Below are 14,819 nucleotides of genomic sequence, written 5' to 3' on the forward strand. Positions count from 1 at the left end.
ACTACCACATTTGGGTAGTCAAGATGAAAGCCTACCTACAAGCTTTTGACTTGTGGGAGGTTGTTGTAACAACCTTAACCCGAATCTGTCGTCAGAATAGGGTTACAGAGCGTTATCGGAGATTACAAATAAAACAGACTAAAATTTCAAACATTTCATAACATATTTCTACATCAAATATATTGTCCCTTATACGAGCCCTCGAGGCCCTAAATACTCATTAGAAACAAGTCGGGACGAAATCAATAATTTAGAGGATTTTCAGAAAACATTGAAAAATTTCAAAGTAGCAGGGGTCACATGGCCAAGGGACACGCTTGTGTCTTAGGCCGTGTGGGCATTTGAAATAAGGACACACGGCCATGTCTCAGCCCATGTGCACGCCCGTGCAACTCACAGACTTAGGCCACACGCCCGTGTGCTAGGTCGTGTAATAGCCTGACTTGCAACCCTTGAAAGTTATAGGGGATACACAACCATGTCACCTAGCTATGTGTCACACACACTCGTGTCTCTGCCCATGTGGATGAAAATAGGCCATTTTACAGGCCATATTTCTTACTCAATTTGACATGTACCTACACCCAAAAATGCACATATACACAAGCTATAAACATCTAAAACAAGTATCACCAAGCCTTACAGAAATGGTACGATCACATCTAACCAATAGGCCCTTAGGCACCTCAAATAACAATTTATAAACATGACTAATCATGTGTTCAATATAACCAATTGTTCAACTTACATATATGCATATTTGCACCAAAACTTACTATGTAGATCAATTAACGAAACATACCATTTGGTACCAAAACTCTAATCTAAAACTAGTATCAAATGACCATATAAATTGTTTCAAGCACCAATTTACCAAAATTACATCCTATCATAAAGAACATATTCATTATGTATAATCATGCCACAATTTTCATCTTCCATAATTCAATCATACTAAGTTATTCATAAACCATTTGAGAGAAAATATTTACATACCATACACTAGACTTATTCTATCATCAAAATGCCAAAACACAAGCCAAACAAATGGCCAAAATATCAACAAAGCATATAGGCCAACATTAGCTAAAATAACCTATACATGCCATTATAACCAAACTTAAACCAACCGAAAGTACCGAGTGAGTCAATGGAGAGTGTGATATACCTCCGACAAGCTTCCAACCCGAACGAGCTTCTGGTTCACTAAAAACACTAAAAAATACACTGAGTAAGCATTTAAGCTTAGCAAGTTTGTATAACATAGAATTTAACATACCATTTAGTCACAATTTAGGTAAGTAAACATAGCATATCCCAACTCAATTTGGCCAAATGCCTAAGCCCATATTCACCAACATGTTAGCCATGTAAAACACATATAATAGCCAATAAAAATGGATGAACATAACCACTAAGCAAGTTTCATATACATGTATCATCTATTTCATGTTTCAATATATCATGTAATATCATTTCCATATATTTCATGTATATACCTATAATAGTTCGTATCGAAATCATATCATCTCGTAACAGAACTTTGCTCGTTGAACAATTTATAATATCGTTGGATACTCGGGATAGTTCACACATAGTGTGCTAAACTGTAATTCGTGAATTCTTGTACATGTATGCTCCTACGAGCTATGAATCGGTATGCTCTCGCGAGCTGTAAATCGGTAAGCTCATATGAGCTGAGAATCGGTAAGCTCTCATGATCTGCAATCGATAAGCTCATACGAGCTGATAATAGGTAATCCCTGATAACATGTCATTTGTATCCTACGAATTCCTAAGGTTTATACGTGACTCGATAATTATCATACGTTGTCGGATATGCGATTGGTATTTATCCATGGAAATTATACAATTCACATACATGTAATTCAGTTAAAACATATAATTACTCGATTTAATTACACGAACTTACCTCGACAAGTATACATAGATACGGAGAAGATTAATTCAAGATTTTCTTTTTGCCTTAATCTAACTCCATATGAGATCTAATTGGATCTATGCAAATAAATTTAACCCAATTTAATTTATTTCACATTCAATTTAGTCCAACACATATTTTTGAAAAAATTACAATTTTGCCCATACACTTTTAATTTCTTTACAATTTAGTCCCTAGTTCATAAAAATGGAAATTTACACAATTTTACCACAACCCACTATGGCCAAATATCAAATAGGTCCTTAGTATGCACTATACTTCAATTATTTCACAATTTCACCATGTAATATTTCCTATTTTTCAATTTAGTCTCTATTTGACAATTTCACTAAAAATACATTTACAAAAGTTGTTTATCTAACAACAACCATTCATTTTCTATCATCAAACTTCAAAACTCATATATATTCATCAATGGTAAAACCCTAATAGTTTAACAGTCTCACCAATTAGTCCCCGAGCTAGCTAGTTTAAGCTACAGCGATCCCGGAAACATAGAAATCATTAAAAATGGAACAAAAATGCATACCTAATTGGACAAAGTAAGCTTGCCGAACCTAGGTCTCTAAAAATGTCTTCTTCACTTGTGAAAATCGATTGAAAGAGATGACACAAAGTGATAAAATTTGGTTTTATTTAATATTAACATTTAATTATTTCTTTACTAATTAACCTTTATTAACTTTAATAATTACAAAATTACCAAGCCAACATCTTTCTCTAACTCATAAATGGTCTAATTATCATATAAGGACTTCCACTTTAAAGTTATATAGCTATTTAATACTTTTAGCTATTAGAACTCAACTTTTGCACTTTATGCAATTTAGTCCTTTTTATCAAATTAAGCATGTAAACTGTAAAATTTCGTTATAAATTTTATACTGTACTTATATCTTGCTATAGGAAATAAAATAATACTAAAATAAATTATTCGACTACAAATTTGTGGTCTTGAAACCACTGTTCCAATTTCATTGAAAACGGGTTGTTGCAGTTGTGAATGCTGATATCGAGCCACCACTATGGAGGGCTGACCTACAGTTGCACAAATCAAGCAACACAACGATGGCCATGCAAAAAGATATAAGGCAATTTCTTGCCTTCAAAATGGTGTCTCTAATGTGATTTACACAAATCATGGCCTATGAGACCCCAAAACAAGCTTGGGATAAACTAAAAGAGGAGTTTCAAGGATCAAACAAGACTAGACAACAACAACTCATTAATCTTAAGAGAGATTTTGAGAATTTGAAGATGAAGGAGGCCGAGACAGTAAAGCAATACTTAGATAGGATAATGGTAGTGGTCAATAGAATCAGACTACTTGGAAATCAGTTCGCAGACAGCAAGGTAGTTGAGAAGGTCATAACTACACTTCCTAAGAGGTATGAGTAAAAATTATATAATCTTAAAGACTTGAGAGACCTATATATGATCTCCTTATTTGAGTTGATAAATGCCTTGTATGCTCAAGAGCAAAGTAGAGCATCAAGGCTGGAAGAGCACACTAAAGGAGCTTTTTGAGCTAGAAGCATTGAAGGTGCGAGCTCTCCAAGTTAGAAGGGAAAGAAAGGATGGTCAAAGAAGAAAGAGAAGCTAAGGAGAGATGGTGGAAAGAAGAAACATCCACCATGCTCTCATTGTAAGAAGACCACTCATCTAGAGAGGTTTTTTTGTTCAGGACAGACATACAATGCAAGCCTGCAAGATTTTGGACACAAGAAAAATATGCAAGAATAAAAGTCGAATCCAACAGCAACCACAACAATAAAATGTCCAGGCTCAGGCTGTTGAAGGAGATCATGCTTAGGAGGAGCAAGTCTTCGCAGCCTATTGTTTTGCATCTAGAAGCAGAGTCAAAAAGCGTTGGTTGATCGATAGTGGTTGCAAGAACCATATGACCTCAGATGAAACTATCATCAAGAAGCTAGACAAAAGCTACATTTCAATAGTGAGGATTGGAAATGGTGAACTTATTCAAGCTAAGGGCAAAGGTGATGTGCTAATCAACATGCCATTAGGTACTAAAGTTATTTTGGACATTGTTTTAGTGTCTGAAATAGACTAGAATCTCCTTAGCATTGGTCATCTACTTGAAAAAACTATAAAGTTGTTTTTAAAGATAGCAGTTGCACTATATTTGATTCGTTGGGATAGGAAGTTATGATAATCTCAATAAAAGATAGAAGCTTTGTGTTGGATTGGAATCAAGTGGCCTCAAGTGCTTATACTAGTTCAGTAGATGAAACTAATCTTTGGCACCAAAGAATGGGACACCGAGGTTATAAGTCCCTTAATTAAATGTGCATGTTAGATTTAGTTGAGAATATGGCCAGAGTTGAAGATCAGAAAAGTGGTTGTGAAGTCTATTAACTAGGGAAGCAAGCTAGGCTTTCATTTCTAGCAAACAAAGCCCGGCGTGCCAGTGACAAACTCCACCAAGTTCATATAGATGTTTATGGACCGATGCAAACTAATTTACTGAGTGGTAGTAGGTATTTTTTTTTGTTTATTGCTTACTATATAAGGTTATGTTAGGTCTATTTCATGCATGATAAGTCTGAAATAGCTATTTTTGGAAGTTCAAAACCATAGTGGGAAATCAAGCCAACAACAAGCTTAAAATACACCTTAGACAAGTTTTAAAATTTTTGTGAAGAGGAAGGGATCCACCACCAGCTCACCAACTTCTACACTACTCAGCAAAATAGAGTATGTAAAAGAAAGAACATGAAGTTATGGACATAGCAAGGTGCTTATTGTTTCAAAGTAACCTACCAAATAGATTTTGGGCTAAGGTAGTAAATACCTTAATATATCTACTCAACAGGATGCCAACCAAGGTTGTAAAGGTGAAGACTCCATTCGAATCATGGTATGGGCACAAACTTTCAATTTCTTATATAAAAGTATTTGGTTGTATTAGTTTTGCTCATATACCATAGTGGAAAGAAGTAAACTTGAAAGGAGGTCACAACTTGGGATGTTTCTGGAAACAATTGCAACAAGAAGGATTATAGAATTTTTATCCTTTCTCTAGTAAGATCATTGTGAGAAAAGATGTGAAGTTCGATGAAGGGAAAACATGGAATTAGGATGCTAGTGAAGCTGAGTTGCTTGAGCAATGAGAGCTTGAGCTAGGTTTCGAGCCTACCAATGATCAAGTTAAAGATAAAAACTTTGATGATTTTCCAATGAGTGGCACTCGATAAGTCACTAAAATCTATGAAAGAGCTGATGTAGTAGTCCTTGAGCCAGCCTTTTGAAGAAGTTGAAGCAATTGAAGGCTAGAAAGAAGTAATGCGAGCTAAGTTGAAAATGATTCATAAAAATCAGACTTGGGAACTTATTAATCGACCATCACATAAAAAATTTATTGGTGTCAAATGGGTGTACAGAACTAAACTCAATATTAATGACTCACTCAACAGGTTCAAGGAAAGGTTAGTTGTGAAGTGTTTCAGTCAACAATATGGGATTGATTATTTGGAGACATTCACACCAGTAGTAAGGTTGGACATGATCAGATTATTATTGGCTTTAGCAATACAAATAGCTTAGAGAATTCATCAGTTGGATATCAAATCATCCTTTTTAAATAGGTACTTGCAAGAAAAGATTTATGTGGATCAACCACCTGGTTTCATAATCAAAGGAAGTGAAGAGAAGGTTTATAGGCTTAAGAAAGCCTTGTATAGGCTGAAACAAGCTCCAAGAGCCTTGTATGCAATGATTGATGACTATTGTCTAAGCTTGGGATTTGAGAAGAGCTTAAGCGAACTTACACTTTATGTTAAGAAAGCTGGTGAGGTCACAACATTAGTTTCGTTATATGTTGATAACTTGCTAGTATTGAGAGCAGTAATGACTTGGTGAAGAAATTTAGGTTGCAGATGGAGAAGATGTTTGAGATGTCAGACCTTGGAAAAGTGAGAATCATTCTGGGCATGGAAGTAGAACAAGTTTAGGAAGGGACATTCATCAGTCAGCAAAGCTTTGCCTCAAAGATCTTGCAAAGGTTTTGCATGGATAGGTGCAAACCAACAAGCACGCCTATAGCACTTGGTGAAAGCCTTAGCATCAATGAAGATTTTGAGAGGATCGATGAGAGGAATTATAGAAGTCTCATTGGTTTCTTATTGTATTTGATAGAAACATGGCTTGATTTTATGTATGCAGTAGGTTTGCTATCAAGGTTCATGTACTACTGCAATATATCACATTTTAAGCCATTAAGAGGAAGCTAAGATATATCAAAGGAACCACTAATTTTGGGTTTTGGTTCACAATGGCGGACACATTAAAACTTGTGGAGTACACTAATAGTGATTAGGCTAAATCAGTAGATGATATATGAAACACCTTAGGATATTTTTTCTCATTTGGATCTGGCATACTCTCCTACAGTTTGAAGAAGCAATCAACTGTTGCTCAATCCACAACTGAGGCGGAGTATATTGTTACGGCAGAAGTAGTCAACCAAGCAATTTGGTTTAGAAAACTTTTAAGTGAATTGAATCTTATGCAAGTTGAAGCAATGCAAATTTTATGTGATAATCAATCTGCTATGTCAATTGCGAAGAATCTAGGTTTCCATGAGAAGACAAGACACTTCAAGATCAAGTACCACTTTGTGAGGGAAGTTGAACAAAGAAAGGAAGTAACTTTGGCTCATTGTAGTTCAGAAGTTTAGCAAGCATATATATTTCACCAAGCCTGTTAGAAAGGTGAGGTTTGAAAAATTAAGGAATGAAATTGGTGTTCAAATCATGGAAGAAAAGGAGAAGTGTTGCGAGATGGCCAACCATGCAATGGCGAACACACATGGTGACCAACATAAATGGCGAATAGTCTAATTGGCAAATGCACATGGGGAACAACATAAAAAATGAACAATCCAAATGGCGAACAAACATGTTGGACAGTCCAAGCATAGGTCATTTTGCACACAATCAAAATATGAAAAGAATGGTAAACTGTCTTGCAAGTGAAGCATTGATAATTGACTTCTCATTGAAAATATGTTTAGATGCTAGTTTTGTCATGTTAACCTTTGCATACAAGTTATGTTTTCTCAGTATTTTAGGAGATTAGATGTTTTTAACAAAATACGAGGAAAGGAATCTTGTCATAAATACTAATTTTTCTTGTTGAAATATGAATGAAAATATTAGCATATCATTTTTATATTGCTATCATACTCGTTTTTTTTCCACTTTTCCTTCTTTCTTAGTTCATATATCTAAGAGAGATGCTGCAAAAGTTGAGGATAGAGGAGGGAGTTGTTAAGGAGAAATATGACATGTTGAAGATGAAGGAAGAAGAGCTTGGGATTAAGTGAAAAGAGCAATATAAATTGTAGGTTGAGATGAAGAAGTTGTAGAAAATGAAGGAGTTCAACTTCAAGCTCATTGTTGTACTTTCTTGTTCTCTCATTTTGTTTCTACTTTTTCCTAATATTTGAACTTGGATGATTTTAATCCTTGTTTTTCTCTTCCTTATACTTTCACAATGCTTCAATCTTTGAACGAGAAGAAGAAGGCATTGAAAAGAAAATACATCTCTACCTTACATCTTATGGTGCAAAGATCAATGAAATGAGGTAGATAACTAGATAACATAATACCCCTTTTTCTCAATCTCTCTAATTCTTCATCTTTGTGTTAACTTAGATAGATTTGGGGTATAGGTAAAGAAGGAAAAACTAAAGGTAAATTTCAAGGAGGTATCAATTTTTTTTGCCCGGGAGGCAAATGGAAGGCCATCACGACTGAAGAAAAGAAGTATTACAAAGAGAAGTAACATGTAGAAAAGGAAGTCTATTTATAGGTGTAACAACCCTTACTCATCTCAATGTTGGGTATAGATAGGATATTCTACCAGAATACATGAATAGTGAAAATCGTACAACTATCCAAGATTTCAAACTTTGAGCAATTAAATAAAATAATTAAAAGGGTTTAGAGTAACTTGGAAGATTTGAAATATTTTTTAAATAATTTTGAACCATTTCGAGAGGTTTAGTACATGCCCATATCATAAAATGAGGTCTTGGAAACTTTAAATGGTCAAGAGCTAAATTATGCAGGTGTAGGGGTTGAAAGTCTCGAGACTTAAGCTCTAACTTTTAATACTTACATGCATTTCTGTAGCTTTTTAGGTTTGATGTTTGTTAGCCTCGAGACTTAGGGTATAAGTTTTGAGACCTTGGAACCTTGGAGAAAAATTTGAGTCTAAAACCATGCAAGCCTTGAGACTTAAGTGGCAGTTGATGCCCCACATCTGACCCAATTGCCGAATTCGAATGTGTGACATCACATTACATTACCGAAGCAACTAAAACTATTATGACTCAAATACATTCAATACAATCAACTATTTAATTCATATACACATTTAAATACTCAATGATTCCATTCCATCAATTTATGGGGTTAATTTTAGATATTAGGACTCAACCCAAACTCAATTTTCAAATTTCTTTTTATGTCTCGAGACAAGGTCATGACTGTCTCAATACTAAGTCTCAAGACAGGCCTCCCATGTTCTATTCTATATTTGCTTCAATGTTTGTTTGTCTCAATAGGGAAATTCTTATTTAGGTTCAATGTCTCCTTGTCTCAAGATAAAGGCCACTCTGTCTCGAGACATACATCCAATTGTCTTGATATTTAAAAGGAGAGTCTCAAGACTTAGACTATTTTTAACAATCCAAATAGTACTAACTCATTCTTGAGGTCTCGTACATGTTATTCTTATCTTGAGACTAGACGGTAAAATAACCCAACTTTCTCAATTTCAAACATTCAAAACATACCAAATTGTACCTTTACATCCCTAAACCTTACCTTAATGTAAAACCTTCAAATCGACACATGGAAACACAACCAAACATCACGAATTAGTAGTATTTCATAATCAAACTCATATGAAATAACATAGTTATCATTAATCAAATGCTTAAATTCAACTTTATAAACCATTTAGGAAAAGTTGCCTAACATTCCAAAATGTACACTCAAAACCAATCACAAATACCTTAGGTACATACAATAAGACCCAAAATCATATATACTTAAAAAAGAGAACCAAATATATCTTGAGTTTAGTTATTGAATTGGATGCTTTACCATTTTAAACCTACGTCAAATCATGTCTATAACCTACATATGAAAAAAATACATAATTGTACGTTGAGTATTATATACTTAGTGGTGTTAATATAATTCAAATTCAAATTCAATATGTTAAAACTAAATTAAAGCAAACACATAAATATAAAATTAACTACTTTATTTTACTTTATCACAAAATCAAGAATCATCTCATTCCCAAACTTGTTATTCAATACTTATCTCAATATTTCATAATTTTATATCATCATTTACTTAATGGTTCAACACATTATTTTTTCATTAATTACTCTTTTCGGATCATATTAATCAACAATAAACATTAGAATGGATACTTAGATCTATATAATGAGTAATTCCATGACCCTCTAGGAATTGAGACTATTTTATTCTACCATTTCAGATTGCTCGACAACGATGACTTTTAGTATTTGTCCGGATTATTTTATTCTTTTATGTTGAGTTGCCCAATAATGATAGCTTTAAGTATTTTCTTGTGGCCCTCAGGGAATTAGAGGTAATAAATCTCATATTATATCATCTCATGGTTCCACTACATTATTAAAACATAGCACATTAATAAATATTATGAAAATAATTTAATTTATGCAGAAAATTCATATAATAAAACAAAAATGTGCATATTTTATAAATTCATGTCCATGATTGAGATTTAGGCAAAATTCAGTAAATTCATTAACAATTGCTTAGGATTTATGTTATTTTTAAGTAAAAAGGTGGTAAAAATGACTAGAAAGAACCCTATACAATTTAAAGTTTACACGCCCCAAAACTTAATCTATTGTTCGTCCCTAGTAATGTTTCATGTAAAGAACAACTTTTGATAAGGTAATTTTGCAATAAGATTAAGCAGCATCAATATTTGTATATAATCATGTATCAACAAAATCATGCTCACCAACTATTTTCATTTATAAGTCACTCATATGCAAACATTATCTCAAAATGTTATTCTAAGTGTGGGAAAATGCTAACATAAGTTATAGAGTGCATGATTTTCAAGAGCATACATAACATTCACCATTTGATGAAAGTTTCCTTATCAATCAAACAAAGCAATCACAAGGTCTAATTAGTGGTCCTCATATGTTGAACTTAGCACTTCCTCTCCACTGATGTAATTGACATAATCAATCAAATCAATAGATCTTTTATAAGGTTGTAATGGGGCTAGGCTTAAGGTAGGTATAAAGAGAAGTGAATTTCTAGGTTCAGTAATCCTAGCCTTATCTTTTCCTTGGATCAATTTGAGGTACATCCTTCCTGCTAATGAGTTTTTACCCCCAAACTTAATTTTGAAAATATGCCCAATATTTCTCAATACTTTGAGTATTTATTTTGTTATTTTCTCTTGAAATTTGAATAGACCTTTTTTTTATTTCCAAATGAAGCAAATGTACATCTTTTTGAATTTTTCCTCGATCTTTGCTCATCAAGACAAGTATAGTTAAGATAGGTTAAAAAATAAAATAAAATTGAAAAAGATGGTAGCATGGCTTATGATGTAGGTAAATAACAAGGGTCAAATTTATATAGGACAGGCTTGAAAGGCTCAAACGATCCAAAGAAAATGTGTCTAAATCATGTTTAGAGTCTTATGCCTCATAGGATTTTGCCTTAAGAAAGTTACTAAGTCAATTCTAAGAACTTAAACCTTCATGCATGTTTATTTCAAAAGAAGTTTAACTTTCATGGTAAAAGGCTACATAAGACCTAAGAATACACAAGCATTCTATAACTCAGGATAACATAAAAAAAAACTCAAACAAAATCAGAAATCATGATTGCATTTAAATTAACTTATGAATAAAAATTCTTTCTAAACATTCATTTAATTCAACATACTTATGTGAAAAAGATGAAACATACTTAAAAAATTTTAAAAATTTATGTAAATATTGCCTTACCCCCTTTAAAAAGAAGCAATGCCTTCAATGCAAAAACAATGAATGAAAACTGAACACCAGGTAGGATAACAAGAAAGAGAGGTGAGTCATGAAGACTGCTTAAGTACCAAGTCTTTTATAACAATCCAACCCTAGACATGTATATTCCCATTACCACATCACTTCGCTTTTTCTGATGAAAAGGTATTGAGCTCATTTTATTCATGCTTGCAATATCCTATTTATTATACAAAAGAAAATTACTAACTAAGAAAAAAATATAAATGCCTAAAAATAAATACTAAGGACAAGAAATTTCCACCCTTTTTATTTGTGTCATCCTTCATGTCCTTTTCCTTTTCCCTTCTTTGTCGCACTCAATCCCAGAATCTCTTCTTACCATGTACTGAATATATGATCTGGGAACTCAAGAAAAAAAGTGTTAGAGATATTTTTAAGAGTATTTCATATGAAATCATCTCTAACTTTTGTCTATCTCTAATAAGCTTGTTTTTGGTTATGCATCGATTTCCACATATCCATCATAGTTGAAATTTTGATTTCTTCATAGTATTTGAGGAAGTAGAAATAGTCATCTCAGGATTAAAACTCGGCTCCACTAGTTCAGCAACATTTGGTTACACCCTTGGTTCAAGGCTATTTGATTGTTGTTTAGTTTCTACTTCTTCTGTTTCATCAATTGTGTTAGCTTCCGGTTCAGATTTGGTTGATAGCTCTTCTGACTCTAGTTTGTTTGGCTCATTTGGTTCAAATTGGTTTGATAGTCCAACATTCTTCACTAAATTCTCAAGGTCATGCCTTTTTATGCAACCTTGAACATAACAGTCCTTCAGGTGTGCTTTCGATCTTAGTTGGACCCTCAAGCTAAGAAAAGTAATCAATGATGGAAAGTAGGCACTCTACGCCTTTTTCCTAGCATAGTCTTGGATCACCTTGAGAATAATTTTCCTAACATTGATAGACCTTCCTATCATAATCGCATAAAACAAAAGCATTTGCTCGATCAAGATGGTGGAACTATGTGAGATAGGCATGAAGCTATATCGAATAAAGTATAATCATACCTTAGCCACTGGATTTAAATAGAAGTAGTACGACCACCTCATCCCTCTAGGGAAGCCCATAGCTTAAAGCAGAACTTACAAGCTTCTCACTAACCTCCGTGGGAAAGCTAAGTGCCCCTATTTAGTAAGGCGCCCTCTCTTTATGCGAATCGGGTATTACCGGCCGATGGCGAATAAGTCCTTACAATAAAGATTAGGTGCTTGGAAGCGAACAAAGGTACGCTCACTTGCTGTCTTGTTCTCTGCCGCGAACTGGGATCGCTCGCTAGCTAGGTCAGATTAGAACCACATTTTTTGAGAACATATTACCCATCTTCGGGAACAGGGGGCGGAATGACCTCTCGATCTACTTACTATAGCCCAGGAATAAAAACGTCGTCCAGGCGTTCCCTATTGCTCCAATCCCCCTGTAGCCTAGGGCGTTGTCTGGGCCAATAGCCTTAGTTTGTTGTTGTTTCCATTTGGTTGTTTTTTTCTCGTTGTTGATACCGGCAAGACCCAGCCAGATGATGTCTGCTGGTTGGTAGTGAAAGGACTCTTAGTATCTGCATACCCAAAAGGTGGCGCTGATTTCAAAACAATCATTTTCTTTTGCTTCTTGCTTTCTCTTAGCAGCGGGAAAGGAGTCTATCTATTTGCCTAGCTTTGGTAGATTTCCCCCAACGCAATCCACAGAAATTCCACGAATCTCCTTGGTGGATAAGTCCGACGACTCAGCAGCAGTGCGGAATTGAGTTTCTCGTCTGGTGGATCTGATCTATAGTTAGGTGGCAATACATACCAAAAGGTTCGAAGAAAGAATGCACATAAGAGTAAGAGTATATAACCAAACCACCCTTCTGTATAACCTATTCATATTAGTGAAGTGGTTGGATGCATAAGGGAAGTGCATGTTTGTGAGACCTTAGTCGGGATGCATAGGGGAGTCAACCTACGAGCACGGAAGGGTGTGGTATCACTGCCCCTCTCTAAGTAAAGGTAAAGTCTCTCCTTCAGCTAGAATGTAAGGAAATTGAAAGAAGTGCAGAAAAGGGTCAAATGCGGTTGCTAACATTGAAGAGAGCCGTCATCGACGATAAAGTGGGAGTTCAGACTTGGCGAACGAGCTTTTCTCGCGGGAGAGGAAAGCGGGGGCAGGAAAAATAACCATTCCGGTGGTTGTATGTATTCATTTTTTTAGTAATTTCCTACTTTATTTTATTTTAATTTTATGCAATTTATATATTAATATTAAATTTATAGATTTTCATTTTTTTATTTATTTTTTAGAATATTAAAAAATTATTATTATATAATTCGAATATTAATTCGAATAATAATAAAATTTGATATTTAATTAAAATTAAGAGAGGCAAGAAACCTCTATGGAAAAATCATGGTTCAATTTGATCTTGTCTAAGGGAGAATTAGAATACAGATGTGGGCTAAGTAAATCAATGGATAGCCGCCTTGGTCCTGTTGAAAATACTACTGTAAACGAAGACCCGACTAGAAATGATACGAATAAAAACATTCATGATTGTAGTGATAGCTTTAGTTATTACAGTAAGGTTGATCATTTAGTTGATGTCAAGGACATTCGGAATTTCATTTCTGATGACACCTTTTTAATTAGTAGAATCATACCTTAGCCACTGGATTTAAATATTATCTTTGGCAAGAATGACTACCATACTTTCTTATAATCCATTGGGATACCGGATTTGTAACCACAGTAAGAACTTGTTGAAGAAAATCCTAGTTGATATTCGTCATCAAGGCAGAGTACTCATCTTCTTCAACATCAGGTAAGTTAAATAAATCATTAATGGACTTAGAAGTAAGGGGTACCTTTTTCTTATGAACAAGAGCTTCATTAGCATCTGGTGTGGTCAAGTTGGCATAGAACTCTCGCACTAAATCTTCATCCGATATTGAACGTGCATCATAAAATTGCTCCCAATATAAAGCATTAATTGTCTTTCGAATTGACAATGGCATAACCATCTTGTCATTGCTCTTTAAATTGAAACCTTTTTTTGGCATCATGGGTTGATTTTTGAAGATGGAATCAAATCTTTCCCTTGCTTCCTTATCTTGAATCACAATCGAATTTTTGGAAGAAGTCTTGGAAGATCTAGTTCTTTTCCGAGACATGGTATTTTTCCCGAAAAATAGGTAGAATTTCGGTAAAAAGAAGGGAACAGAAATCAGCAATGTGTGTGAAGGAGGTTTGTGATGGTGATGAAGTTCTGGTAATAATGATTTTAAGGTGGTGACGGGCTTGTGGCAACGAAAAGGCTACTCTAGCAATGATATTGCTACGGCGATAGGAGGGACTTGAGACAAGGGAAGAAAATTGGGGAAACTTTCAAGATTTGAGACTAATGGGAAAAAAGAATGGAATGGGTGGCTAGGGTTTAAGCTAGTTTCTTGAATGGTTGTGAAGAATATTATGGTATGAAGGGGTTCATATAGTGATGGATTAGGGCAAATTTGTAGCAAAATTTTAGCTAAGAGCAATTACTTAGGCAACAAGGTAAGGAGGGAAGGGAAAAGTGGTGGCAAAATTAGGGCTTTTGGGACCTTATGGAAAACACCTAGTGGATAAATTTATCCTCTTCATTGTTCTAGGCCTCAAGCCCAAACTACATGTAACACTCCTTACCCGTACTTGAGACTCGGACAAGGTACAGGCCATTACCATACACAAACATGACATTTTTGAAAAATCATAGGCTATAAAATT

The sequence above is a fragment of the Gossypium hirsutum genome, chromosome A08 (assembly GCF_007990345.1).
Source record: "Gossypium hirsutum isolate 1008001.06 chromosome A08, Gossypium_hirsutum_v2.1, whole genome shotgun sequence".
In the NCBI taxonomy this organism is placed as follows: domain Eukaryota; kingdom Viridiplantae; phylum Streptophyta; class Magnoliopsida; order Malvales; family Malvaceae; genus Gossypium; species Gossypium hirsutum.